The sequence below is a fragment of the Ovis aries genome, chromosome 12 (genome assembly GCF_016772045.2).
Source record: "Ovis aries strain OAR_USU_Benz2616 breed Rambouillet chromosome 12, ARS-UI_Ramb_v3.0, whole genome shotgun sequence".
NCBI lineage: Eukaryota > Metazoa > Chordata > Mammalia > Artiodactyla > Bovidae > Ovis > Ovis aries.
In genome coordinates this window covers 26303520-26317741 of record NC_056065.1, presented here as the reverse complement: position 1 = coordinate 26317741, position 14222 = coordinate 26303520, and the positions used below count along the sequence as shown (strand labels likewise).

General features: G+C 48.8%; 1 long non-coding RNA gene across 1 annotated transcript; it reads right to left on the bottom strand.

The window, feature by feature from the left end:
- Positions 1-6022: 6022 nt before the first annotated feature.
- LOC114117291 (uncharacterized) lies at positions 6023-11798 on the bottom strand. Its single transcript, XR_003591008.3, has 2 exons — positions 11637-11798; positions 6023-9462 (listed from the first exon to the last, which is right to left on the bottom strand). It is a non-coding gene; the product is annotated as an uncharacterized LOC114117291 (long non-coding RNA).
- Positions 11799-14222: the final 2424 nt, after the last annotated feature.

The window sequence follows — 14222 nt, the reverse complement described above, 5'->3', positions numbered from 1 at the left end:
TGGCCTGGCCGCTCCCGGCCTGCTCGGCGCCCCACCCGGGACCCTGGCGGCCCGCGGCCTGCACAGCGCCAGCCGGACGGCGGCGGCCCGCGGGGCCGGTGCTGCCACCTGCGGACGGCGCCCGGGATGGCCGAGCGGGCCGGCTGCGAGCACCCAGGGCATCCCGGTGGAAAAGCGGGGACTCAAATCCAGTCTCACTTTAGCCGGCTTCCCACTTGCAGGAGAAGGCTGGCGGAAACCCAAGGCTGGGGCTATCCTGACTCTCCAGGAAACACCCTGTGAGTTAGAAGGGGAGAGAGCTGGAGGAGACGAAATCAGCTCTGTAAGAAGGTGGTTTCTCTGCTATAGACTCCATTGGACAGATGGGAAAACTGAGCAACTGAGAGGTTAGATGACATCACCCAGTGTTGCTCAGCTAATTTGGGGCGGAACAAGGATTCCAAGTTACCAGAGGCGTGTTACAATCAGAAGGCTACACACTGCTACTAGTTAGCTGTACGATCACAGAGAGCAGGGTCAGATTTGGCAAATAAAAATACATCCACCTGTAACAGGGAAGAACAAATCTGATTCCATATTAGATCTGTTGTGTTGCCTGTGCTTACTCATGCTGGTTCTGCACCTTTTGTTAAAAAAAAAAAAAAATGTTGCCTATAGCCTGAAATATATAGGGGAGCCTAGTCTCAGGGCTCTGACCTAAAAGAGTCCATTCACATAGAGATAAAAAGTTGGGGAACAGAGAATAACATTTGTTTCATTGAAAGTTTATGGGAACATCTTGACCTGACCTACATGGACAGCTAAGAAAGGATTCCAACACCAAAAAGTTTGCAACAGCTAACCATGCCCCTCCTTCAGCTTGCCTTTAAAGGTGCTTTGCTGAATTCCTTAAGTGAGTTAAGGGCTTTTTAACAATGAGACACCCCGGTCTCCTTGCATGACCCTGCAATAAACCTTCCTCTGCTCCAAACTGTTTCGATTTGTTTGGCCTCACTGGGTGTCGGGCACACGAAGTTTCATTCAGTAAAACACCCAGCTAAATTTGAATTTCAAGTAAACACTAATGATTTTTCACTATAGGTATGTTCCAAACAGTGAATGGCGGCATACTAAAAAATCATTTCTTATTTAAGGAAGCAAAATTTGCCACCTCAAAATGTCTTATTTGGCATGTGGATTATTTTGAGCTGGAAACAATGGAGGCCCAGGAGACTCAGGAAGAAACTGACCTTCCTGATAATGGCCTGAAGAATTTAGATAAAGGACCTGTTTCCAGAACACAGCAATCACCAGAGATATCTGCAAAGATTATAGGCTCAGTGTGGTGGGGACCTTCGAGGCCTAGAGATCAGATACCTCTCTGTGTCCCATTGTCTCTTTGTTGTTTAGTCCCTAAGTCCTGTCCGACTCTTTGTGACCCCATGGACTGCAGCACACCAAGCTTCACCATCTCCCGGAGTTTCTCAAACTCATGTCCATTGAGTCGGTTATGCTATCTAACCGTCTCATCCTCTGTCACTCCCTTCTCCTGCCCTCAATCCTTCCCAGCATCAGGGTCTTTTCCAATGAGTCAGCTCTTTGCATCAGGTGGCCTAAGTATTGGAGCTTCAGCTTCAGCATCAGCCCTTCCAATGAATATTCAGAATTGATTTCTTTTAGGATTGACTGGCTTGATCTCCTTGCAGTCCAAGGGACTCTCAAGCGTCTTCTCTAACAGCACAGTTTGAAAGCCTCAGTTCTTCGGTGCTCAGCCTTCTTTATGGTCCAACTCTCACATTCATGCATGACTACTGGAAGAAACCATTGCTTTGACTATATAGACCTTTGCTGGCAAAATGATGGCCCTGCTTTTTAATATGCTATCTAGGTTTGTCATAGCTCTCCTTCCAAGGAACAAGTATCTATTAGTCATGGCTGTTGTCACCATCTGTAGTGATTTTGGAGCCCAAGAAAATAAGTATCTCACTGTTTCCATTGTTTCCCCATCTATTTTCTGTGATGGGACCAGATGCCATGATCTTATTTATTTGAATGCTGAGTTTTAAGCCAACTTTTTCACTCTCAACTTCGACCCTCATCAAGAGGCCTTTTGGTTCCTCTTCACTTTCTGCCATAAGGGTGGTGTCATCTGCATATCTGAGGTTATTGATATTTCTCCCGGCAATCTTGATTCCAGCTTGTGCTTCATCCAGCCTGGGATTTTGCATGATGTATTCTGCATATAAGTTAAATAAGCAGGGTGACAATATACAGCCTTGACGTACTCCTTTTCCTATTTGGAACCAGTCTGTTGTTCTATGTCCAGTTCTAACTGTTGCTTCCTGACTTGCATATAGGTTTCTCAAGAGGCAGGTCAGGTGGTCTGGATTCCCATCTCTCTCAGAATTTTCCACAGTTTATTGTGATCCACACAGTCAAAGGCTTTGGCATAGTCAATAAAGCAGAAATATACCTTTTTCTGGAACTCTCTTGCTTTTTCAGTGATCCAACAGGTGTTGGCAATTTGATCTCTGGTTCCTCTGCCTTTTCTAAATCCAGCTTGAACATCTAGAAGTTCATGGTTCATGTATTGTTGAAACTTGGCTTGAAGAATTTTGAGCATTACTTTGCTAGCATGTGAGATGAGTGCAATTGTGCAGTAGTGTGAGCATTCTTTGGCATTGCCTTTCTTTGGGACTGGAATGAAAACTGACCTTTTCCAGTCCTGTGACCACTGCTGAGTTTTCCAAATTTGCTGGCATAATGAGTGCAGCACTTTCACAGCATCATCTTTCAAGATTTGAAATAGCTCAAGTGGAATTCCATCACCTCCACTAGCTTTGTTTGTAGTGATGCTTTCTAAGGCCTACTTGACTTCACATTCCTGGTTGTCTGGCTCTAGGTGAGTGATCACACCATCGTGATTATCTTGGTCGTGAAGATATTTTTTGTACAGTTCTTTTTGCCACCTCTTCTTAATATCTCCTGCTTCTTTATGTGTGCAGAGAGCATGTCCTAGGGGTCATTAACTTACTGAACTCACTGGTCAGGTTATAGGCCTCATGCCACCTTTGTTTTATTGTTTTGGGGGAATGTCTGATGCTTCTGTTGCATGGTTTTGTTACTAAGCAAGCCTGCTTGATTTTGTGGTTAAGCAAACCTGGCTTTCTTGAGTGATCACTAACTTACTGTGGTCTCCCAAAGCCTCCTAAAGTTGCTTCTCTGTCTAGTGATATAATCTCATAGTGGGATTTCAGAGCTATTTGATTATCCTACTCTGTCCCTATCAGAATTAGATGAAACCTAATCACCTTGCCAGGGTCTGTGCCTAAGCATCCTTTCATAGTCTTCAGGATGTTTACTGCTCTGTGCAATGTAGAAATTGATAGTAATGCAAATAATTCTTGTCTGTGTATATGCAAATGAACTTCTTGGGGTAGAAGTGCAATCAACTGTCTTCCCTCTCTCAGTTTTGCTTATATTAACAAATTCCATTTAGTATTCCTAATTGTTCTTTCAGATTCTTGTTTGAACTAATTTTTCAAGAACATACACTGGGTTCCCTCTTTTGTTCATGAGTTAGATCAAAACTAACTAAATAAATAAAATGGGTAAGAAATAGTCAAAGAAAACAGAGGCAAAAAAAGGAAAACAGGCATTTTTCCTTGGATAATAGGATGGGCATGTGTGCATGCTCCATCCTGTCTGACTCTGTGACTGCATGGACCACATGGACTGTAGCCAGCCAGGTTCCTCTCTTCTTGGGCTTTCCCAGGCAAGAATACTGGAGTGGATTGCCATTTCCTTCTCTAGAGAATCTTCCCAACCCAGGGATTGAACCCATGTCTGTTGAGCTGCATTGGCACGTGGGTTCTTTACCAGCTGAGCCACAGGGGAAGCAAGAGGATATTGGGCAGGTAGTACTAACTTCAAGTGTTTGCAGGATTGTCCTGGAGAAGAGGAAATGTGTTCATTCTGTGTTGCTTCAGAGGGAGAGAAGGAACTAGTGGCAGATTTGAAGGGGCACAGATTTTAATTCACCATGAAAAATGATTAAATAGTGGCTGGAGCTGGGCCATGTGCAATGGGCCACCTTGTGATGCTGGGAGTCCAGCACTGCTGGTTGCGTTCAAGGGGTCAGGAGTTCCCCAGCTTGGCTGAATATCAGAATCACTTGTAGTGTGTTAAAAATACAGATTCTGGGCTGTGCAGCCAAGGCTCCGTAGGTCAGAAAGTGTTTGGTCTTTAATGATTGAGGGCCAGCCAGTTTGGGGTCCCTCGGCCAAAGGGGGCTCAGAGATGGGGTGGTGGTGACCTCTGGGGTCCTTTCATAGCCAAAGAGTCCATGACCAGAAGGTCTGCTGACAGGCGGTATGAGCCAATGCTGTCTGTACTTGCCCATCATCAGGGTGCCAGCTTCTTTTTTAAAGTCAGCGCTGATGTTGATCTTGAGGGCCACACATCCGTCTTAAAAGGGGTAGGGGTTGCATTTGAAGGATCTACCTCTCTCCCCCTCAGAATCTTCTGGGGACTGCCTATTGCACCCCATTTTCTAAATTTCCTGGAGAGGATGAAGGATGTGTGAATTGCATTGCCCGCCATGAGTCTGTTTTCATATTTGAGGACTGAGCCCTGTGCACCAAATGCTTCGAGCGTGGACTTCCCAGGCACGCCTGATTTTGTGGAATCAGCCTCCACTTGGCTTGGTTTTGTATTCACCAGCTTTACTCCTCCTTCTTCATCTATTCTTGTCCTTGACCAGCTGTTCAGGGGTCCATTTCTTACCCTCTGCTTGACCAGACTTTATCAGGTTTCTCCCTTGCCTCCAAGCCCAAGCCAACACAGAAAAAAATGGACTGGGCCCCCCCCTTATCAGCTTCTCCTGAGAATCTGCTGACTCCAGCATGACTGTTTCCTATCCGACCCCATTCGTTTCCCCTTGTTTGTCTGGCTTCCCCTCCAAACATTCTGCTTATCTCTGTTGCCCCTCCTTTACTCTATTAAACACACACACAAAGTCCATTTTGTTTGATTTTGAGACTGTTGCAGCTTTCTGAGACCGGAGAATTCCCCTGATTGCAACAGCCTTTCTTTCTGATTAGTCTTCCCCATCTAAGTCTGAATGTGTTTCGTACACTACCAGCAAGCACTGGGCTTTGCTTTCTGTACCCTTGGGTGAAATGGGGGACGCAGGCATTCTTTTCTAGCTCACGGGTTGCTGATGCAAGAGTTTCATGAAACCATGCCAGTGGAGAAGGGAGGGAAGAGACAGCACCTCCTGGAAATTGTTAATTTCCTGCACTATTGACTTTCCACTGGGGCGCTGAGCTCTGGGCTCTTGAGAGAAAACTTGTGCACCCTTCCAGCAGCCAAGTGGGTAGACTGCTTCTCCAGCTGGTCTGCTGGAGGACAGCCGGTTTCAGGAAAGCCCCTTCTCCCAGGCAAGTGGCTGAGGTTCCCCAGGCCTTTTAGTGACAAAGGCAAACCAGCCCTAACAGAAGCTCCCTGCAGCCCTTGGCAGAGGAGCCTCCTCGTCACCCCGGACTGCCTCCCTCTGGGCTGGTGCAATGCCCAATTTTCTCTGCAGCCCTGGCAGCTGATTTGCCAGCCTTTAGGGCCTCTGCACACAGGAGTCTCACAAAGGAACTCATAACATTTACTTATAACTACACACGGTGATGACCATGCCCACCATTGGAAGAGATCCAGTTTTTAAAACCTGAATAACTGCTGCCCTGTACTTCTCAGAGCCTCTCACATAATGCTATCTCGCTGGATCTGGCAAAACCTCATCTCTCTCTGACCACACAATCCCTTCCACAGGGCTCACCAGCACAGACAGACACACATATACCCTACCAGCCTCACCGATCCAGTGAGTCACCAGTCCTGAGAGCAGGGGTGAGTCAGTGCTGCTGGGATTACCCAAAACTGCCTAGGGGTAAAGCACAAGTCTGTGCATCAGCAGGGGTGTGTGTGACAGAGAGAGAGAGGGAATGTGTGTGTGCCAGAGGGCCACAGCAAAGGAATTTCTTTTAGTAGATTTTCTTTTCTTGATCAATATATTTTTAATTGAAGTAGAGTTGATTTACAATGTTGTGTTAATTTCTACTTGTACAGCAAAGTGATTCAGTTAAATCTATATGTACATTCTTTTTAAAATATCCTTTCCCATTATGGTTTATCATAGGAGATTGAGTATATTTCTCTGTGCTATATAGTGTGTGCTCAGTCACTCAGTGAGACTCCATGGACTGCAGCCCGCCAGGCTCCTCTGTCCCTGGGATTCCCCAGGCAAGAATACAGCAGTGGGTTGCCATTTCCTCTTCTAGGGGATCTCCCCGATCCAGGGTTGAACCTGCATCTCTTGCATTGGCAGACGGATTCTTTACCACTGGTCACTAGGGAAGCCCTGTCCTATACAGTAGGACATCCTTTCATAGACTTTTTTCCTGCAGATTATTTTTTGCAAGTGAAAAGAAGAGAAAATAAAGCATTTAGGTCATACCAACTCCATAGCACGGCTGCTTGAGAGGTGACCGGGCATGGTATGAAGGGCCTGGGGACACTCTTCCAAGCCAACTTCTTAACTGACCCCTCTATGTGCCAGGCTGAGTGCCGCTCACTATACACGTTTGCACATTTAAATCTTTAATTGGTCAGGGAGATCTTATTTCCTCATTTGACAGACGAGGAAACTGAGGCCCAGCAGAGTGACAGCTATTATGTAACAGAGCCTTTGTCCTGTCCAGTCTCTTTTCCTGGCTTAGGAGGGCAAGGGGCCATCTCTCCCCTAGAACTGAGGCTGAGGCAAAGCTAGTTCTGTCTTCTCCTCAACTTTCAGGCCCATGATCAGAATCTAGCGGAGAACAGGAGGAATACAAATTCTGCAGTGTTAACAACATATGGTTTTGTTTTAGAGACTTCTCCTTGCTGGAGCTGCTGCAGAACTTATTCTTTCCTCATGCGTGTCCCGTAAGGGTTGGAAGGGCCTGTTGGATTCCACCGCGCGGAGGGGGTGTCCTGTGTGTTTCCAAGGGCTAGGCTGGGCCGTGCCTGGCAAAGCAAGCTTCCAAAAGCCCAGACAGTTTCTTGGGCCCTTTGATGATTTTATCAGTCAGCTGGAACTCAAGGTATTTTATCCGACTCTTGCCAAGAGGCCAGAGAGGCTGGTACCTACCACACACCATCTCTGGGAGCAGTTTCCATAGAAGGGGTCCCCTGGTGATAGCTTTGCTGATAATGTTATATCTTGTATTTGTGGGGTCCTTTGGAGTTGTCAAAACACTAACCATCAATTCTTTTATAGCTTCAAATGGGGGAAAACTACCTGCGTGGCAAAGTTCACAGAGTTGTTTGTAAGCGTCGAATCACAGGGTGCATGAAATTGCTGGCACTGGACTGCCTCGGCCGCTTCACCAGCAGCCGCGCACCTTTGTCCTCAAGGCCGGGGTGTCCTTGACGCTCTGGGAGCGATTCCTCTATTTTCATGCCACCTGTAGCAGGGAGGGACCGCAGGGCGGGTGTTCTCTCCTCTGCTGGAAGCAATAAGCTCCAATGTCTGCACCACAGGTGCTGGGATGGGGGCTGGCCCCAACCATAACTTCCATCAGCAGAACCTCTAAGCCCCCCACATAAATACATTTCTGAGCCAGAACAGGGGGCTTACTAGGCAAAAAAGCCTCAAGACCAGGCCCCAGTGCACCCCGCTATACCTACCATCTCCATCTCCAGCCCTAAGCTTTTTTTTTATGTAGAAGTTCTAGAACTGCCCCACGTATGCTCCAGCTCAGATGACGAGAAGGCAGAAGGGATACTCGGCCCCTCTGCCCTCCCTGTCTGCAGGCTTGGTGGCTGCCGTGCAGTTGTCCCCACCACGCCCACATGAGCTGGGACAGAAACCAGCTTCCCCAGTAATGTTTGCGGCTGTTCAGAGCAATGGTAAACATCACCAGGGCTCATTTGTTTACACTGGGATGTGGGTAACTGCATCAGAGAAGCCTGGCTCTGTCTGGTCTCTTGGATTCATTACTTCTCCCAATTCCATTCCTGTTTTTTTCAGCCAATCAGTCAACAGGCTTGTTATCGGAGAATGAACTTGAAAATGTTTCATAACCACTGTGTTTCCAGATACCCACCCATTGGAAGGGAAGCTGGTGGCCACACTGATCTAGCCTCTGCTGGGTTAGGTGGTAATCCTACAGCGCGTGGACTGGGTTGACGTGGGGCTGGGGATTGCAGACCGGGCTAGAACTCTGAGCGGACACGGATGGGGTTGGGGCAGCCAGTCGCCAATCCTGCTGTTCCAAGGATAGCCACACAGCCCTCTCTCCTAATCCCTCTGTGTTAGTCACTTGGTCATGACCAACTCTTTGCAACCCAATGGACTGTAGCCCATCAGGCTCCTCTGTCCATGGGATTCACCAGGCAAGGATACTGGAGTAGGTTGCCATGCCCTCTTCCAGGGGATCTTCCCAACCCAGGAATCAAACCTGGGTCTCCGGCACTGCAGGCAGACTCTTTTCCATCTGAGCCACCAGGGAAGCCCCATGCGCCTCCACATTCCCCACGCTCTGTTACAGATGCTATTTGGCAGTTTGGGGTATTTTTTTCTCCTCTGTGCGATATTGCATTCCACCTGGGCGCAGGCACCACTCTCTTGCTGTTACTTTTTACCTTCTTTCTCCTTTAGGCACAGGGCTCAACCTAGTGACATCTTGTTTTTGCTGTCATCCAATTTATTCCTGGGACCTAGATTCAGGAACCTTTCCATTTCCCCACTCCCTTTGGCCGCCCATCAAGGCAACATCTCAAAATGATCATGACTCAGTGTCAATACCAGGAACTTAAGTGTGGATCTGAGGCAAGTGTCTTAACCTTCCTAAGCCTCAGTTTTTCCACCTGTAACATAGGGATGATTACATCAGTATTAATAATGTACTATGTGCAAACAGAGGAGACATAAATATCTCTTGGGTTGTTGAGAAAAATCAAGTGAGGACTTGGGACTTCCCTTCTGTACAACGAAGCCCTGGAAGCACTCTAATTACTGAAGTGTTTCACCTTTTGAGAGCCCTGTGACAGAATCCCAGGGATGGAACTGTAGAGGCCTTCCCCTTCAGTGTTCATCAAACTTTACTCAACAGATCGTAAGTTCCATGAGACGTCAATGGCTGTTCTGCGGTGTTGTGGGTGTGAGTATGTGTGTGTTAGCTTTTAGAGATCAAATAAATCTGGGACACATTTCCGATTATGTTCCCCTGTTGAGAATCATAATGTATATTCTTACGTTAAAGACTTAGGCAAGTCCCATAGCGAAGAATTCTGTTTTACCTAGTTTGTCAATGTGGGTCCTCCAGGAAGCAAATGCCAGCGTGAAACTGGACATGCAAGATGTTGATTGGGGGTGATACCCATGAAAGAGAAGTGCAGAGGGGGCAGAGGATGTCGGGGAGTCTTTGGACCACAGTATAAGCCTGACACCTGTGGAAAGAGAGAAAGAGAAGGAAAGATGACGGGGTTGGTGGGCCAGCAGTACCACCTGAGAAAGTCCCAGCCAACTCACGAAGGACACCTGAGCAAAGTTGGCCTGTTAGAGGTGGACAGAAATGGCCAGCTCGGCGCCTCTGCCGTATGTCAGGGGCTGGAGCAGCCTAGGGAGAGTTGGTCTTCATCTTGAATACTCTGCACATTTTTTTTCTTTTATTCCTCACAGTAACCCTAGGAGATGGGTCTTGTTGTTTTCCCCACATTTACAGATGAGGAAACTGAAGCACCAGGAGTTCCAATGACTTCCCTGGGGTCATCCAGCCAGTGAGTGGGGGAGTTGGAATTTGAACGCAAAGCTGTGTTTGGGAAGCCCTGCCCGTCTATGAGGTTGCATAGAGTCGGACATGACTGAAGTGACTTAGCAGCAGCAGCAGCAGCCCTAGACCCAGGGCCATGTGGTTTGCAGAACCAATGGGGTGAAAAATGAACTTTCTGACCCTTATTCTCCAGTATGCCCCAGACTGCACAGTCACTGATGGCTTCCAGATTCTCAATCAAAGATCTTAGTTCTGGGGCTTCCCTAGTGGCCCAGCGGTTAAGACTCCCATTTCCACTAGATGGGACATGGGTTCAGTACCTGGCTGGGAACTAGATCCCACATGTGGCATAGCACAGTCAAAATAAATAAATAAAATTTAAAAAGACATCTACATTTCCTAATGGCTCAATTTTTTTTTTTTAAAGAAGATCTTGGTTTTTCTCAAAGACTATAGATGATATTCTGAGCCATACCTTTTGAGCTGTTTGGCAGGTTGGAAGGCTTCTCTCTTCTTGCTTCGTCCTGTGCAGCTCTTTCCCTCCTCAAAACCTTTTCCCCCTCTGTTTCCGTGGACACTCCCTCCCCTGGCTTTCCTCCCAGGTCTCAGCCTATTCTTCCTCAACCACCGTCACCAGCTCCCCTTCCTCTGCCTGTGCCCTTTGTGTACAACTGATTCAGCTCTTCCTGTTTCAGAATCTGCCTGGTCCATCTTCCACTCTTGCTTTCAGCTTCCAGCCACAGGGGCCACGTGTGCACGCAGCCAGAGCTGGGAGCAGAACTAGGATGTCTGCACTGCCTGATGCTTCCTCCTCGGAGAGGTTGTTTGTCTTCTATAATAAACACACACACCACACACACACACAAGCAGACACTTGCTCGACTTTTCTACAGAGATATTTACCTTTTAGAATGTTAATTTGGGCTTCCAGGCACAGTGAATCTTAACGGCGCCCAAGTCATTCTCCAGACAGTTTATAACCTAAACTTCCATATGATTTAAAGCTTGGGAAGAACTTCCTTAGCACTAGTCCCTTCTGAGGATGAGCCTGTCAGTTACGGAGCCCGTGACCGGCTGTCCCTGCCTGGGTGTTCAGCACACAGGTTCTTCCTTGGCCCAGAAAGAGGCCCTGCCCAGCAGCTCCCAAGTGAGCCCCTGCCTGGGGCCAAATAAGGGAATATTACCAGAGGAGCCTCCCAGCTGAGTCGGGGTCTGAGTCATGTCCTAGCGATGTAGCCTCACAGGGTCTGACTCAGAGAGTGGAGGTTCTTCAGCATCTAATGGCAAGGATGAGACTCACCAAGGCTACCGGCTTGGAGGTGGAGAAGAGGGCAGGACCGTCTCCTCCCATCTCATCACCAGATGAGAGGCCGAGGCCAGAGAAGGGCTGTGGCAGCCGTAGGAGAGGGCTGGGGCTGGCACGGAGGCCTCCGCTTCTCAGAGCGGGGTCTGGTCCTGCTACCTGCCTCCACCCACCTCAGGCTGTGTCCAGACTCTGCTTGGAACCTGCAGTGGGGCCCAGTCACCCCTGCTCTGACCCAGTTTATGCCGGAGAAGCCTCAGCTTCCTGACTCATATTCAGAAGGGAGTGGCCTGGAGGAATTCTTTTCTAGAAACTGATCAGAAATGCAAGCCATCTCAAGACATAAGTGCTCTCTCGTGTATATTCTATGATGTGGACTTGAATATAAATCAGAAAACATGATAATGAATAATTAGAGCTGTTACCTTAGCACTTTTTGTATAACTTCTGTTACAGCATTTATAACCAGGTGTGACAAATACTTATGGGTCTGATCCCTGCCTAGCCTGTAAGTTCCTGAAATGGAGGACTGGGTCTTTCTTACTCACTTTGTGACCTTGGCACAGTGCCTGGCGCCTGATGGGTCCCTGGTAGAGGTCTGTTGACGGAAGGATCATAGACACAAAGCTTCCCCAAGGCAAAGCTTGCTGTTTTCTTCACTGTCTGTGTTGCCTATATGCGCTTCCCTGTTGGCTCAGCGGTAAGGAATCCTCCTGCAATGCAGAAGTTGCAGGAGACGCAGGTTTGATTGGTAGGCTGGGAAGATCCCCTGGAGGAGGGCATGGCAACCCACTCCACTATTCTTGCCCTGAGAATCCCACGGACAGAGGAGCCTGGTGGACAACAGTCCATGGGGTCACAAAGAATCGGACACGACTGAAGCAACTTAGCATGCCCGCATGTCACTTATATAGGGTAGAGGAGATGCTGCTTAGGGCCTTGTGTCCTGCTAAAGGGATCCCTGAACTCAGAGTTTTTTTCTCTGAACTGAGTTTCAGTCAGTTGAGTTGCTCAGTCGTGTCCTACTCTTTGTGACCCCATGGACTGCAGCAGGCCAGGCCTCCCTGTCCATCACCAATTCCTGGAGCTTACTTAAACTCATATCTACCGAGCTGGTGATGCCATCCAACCATCTTATCTTCTGTCGTCCCCTTCTCCTCCTGCCTTCAATCTTTCCCAGCATCAGGTCCTTTCTAAGCAGTCAGTTCTTTGCATCAGGTGGTCAAAGTATTGGAGGTTCAGCTTCAGCATCAGTCCTTCCAATGCATATTCAGGACTGATTTCCTTTAGGATGGACCAGTTTGATCCTCAGAGTTTCTAGGAGCCCAGATTTAACATCCATGATGATTGTTTCTCGGGTCCCTGTTTTTCGTGGGGGTGGGGTGCACCATCCCTCTCTAAAGGAGAATCAGAAGGTTTCTTCCCAGGGGTGGGGGCCTGTGACGTCTTCTCTAGGAGGAAGGTGGGAATGTTCTTGATCAGTTTCCTGCAAGTGTCTCCTGCTGCCTCCCTCCTCCTCTCACGCTCTGTGGCTGGACTGGTCCTTCCTTCAGGTGTGGATGCTAATGCTGGTATCACACAGCCCAGTCTCTCTACCCCATTTCCACCCACTGGGGGCATGTAGGGCCAGTTACAAACCAGAGACCCAGGGCACTCTCTCTTGGCCTCTTGCAGGGCGTGGTGGTGGTGGGTAGGGTGGAGGGGAGTGGGAGTGTGGAGGCGGGCAGAGGGCCCAGAGGTGAGCCTGGGAGGTGGGGAGGCGGCTGGCTCCTCTGCAGGCCCTCAAAGGAAAGGAAAGTGAAGTCTCTCAGTCATGTCTGGTTCTTTGTGACCACATGGACTGTAGCCTACCAGGCTCCTCCATCCATGGGATTTCCCAGGCAAGAATACTGGAGTGGGTTGCCATTTCCTTCTCCAGGGGATCTTCCTGACCCAGGGATCGAACTCAGGTCTCCTGAATTGCGGGGTAGACGTTTTCTGGCTGAGCCACCAGGGAAGCAGGTCCTCGAGGGAGTCATAAAATGGTTAAGGAGGTGAGTGTGAAGGTCAGGCTGGGTCGGGGAGGAATCGGGGTCAGGGTGGAGGGTGCCCCTGAGCCCCATGGCAGGAAATGCCAAAGACACTGAAGGCTCATTCCAGAAGCAGAATCTGGTCTGATTGCAGACTCCCTTCCCTCCTACCCCTCCTCTCAGTCCCTAGAGCCTGCTTGACCTCAGAGGCAGGCCCAGAGGGAAAACTACTTGACAATGGTTTCTCCTCATTCCCAGTGGAACAGCTTGCTCACTTGCTGACAGGTTCTTGGAGAGAAAATACCCCTCTCCACCCTTTTGTGAAGCTGGGATGATTTCTTTGAGTCTGAGAATTTTAACTATTGCCGTGATGACCCAAATAACAAAATACAAGCACCTAGTAAAGTCTTTTGGAGACGGCAATGGCACCCCACTCCAGCACTCTTGCCTGGAAAATGCCATGGATGGAGGAGCCTGGTAGGTTGCAGTCCATGGGGTCGCTAAGAGTCGGACACGACTGAGCGACTTCACTTTCTCTTTTCACGTTCATGCATTGGAGAAGGAAATGGCAACTCACTCCAGTGTTCTTGCCTGGAGAATCCCAGGAAGGGGAAGCCTGGTGGGCTGCCGTCTATGGGGTCGCACAGGACACGACTGAAGCAGCTTAGCAGCAGCAGCAGTAAAGTCTTTACCGTAATAACCCTGACCGGTAAGGAACAAGAGACTTTATTGCCCTCTCTCCCCTTCCCTCTCTCTTTCCTCTCCTTAAATCTTCCTATCCTCTCCTGTTTTTCTAGTTCCCCGGTCCTGGACACAGAAATCTGGTCGAAGGGCCCTCAGCCTGAGCTGAGGATTGGAGACTGATCACCTCCTCTTGGCACAGAACTCGAATTCTGGTTCTGGTCTGCTAGGGCCGAGTTCCAGTCCTCCCTTCTCTGGAGGCCCAGAGAAAAGTCCCATACCCATACGCCTGGGTATCTGTAGGTGGCAGGAGACGTTTGTAAGGCCACCCCTTCGCGCCCCCTCTCCCGCCTCCTACCCCTTCTTCTTTCAGCCTGGCTTCCTTTCCTCCCTTGATTCTTTTATTTAAGGCTCCCCTGGTGGTGCAGAGGTTAAAGCGTCTGC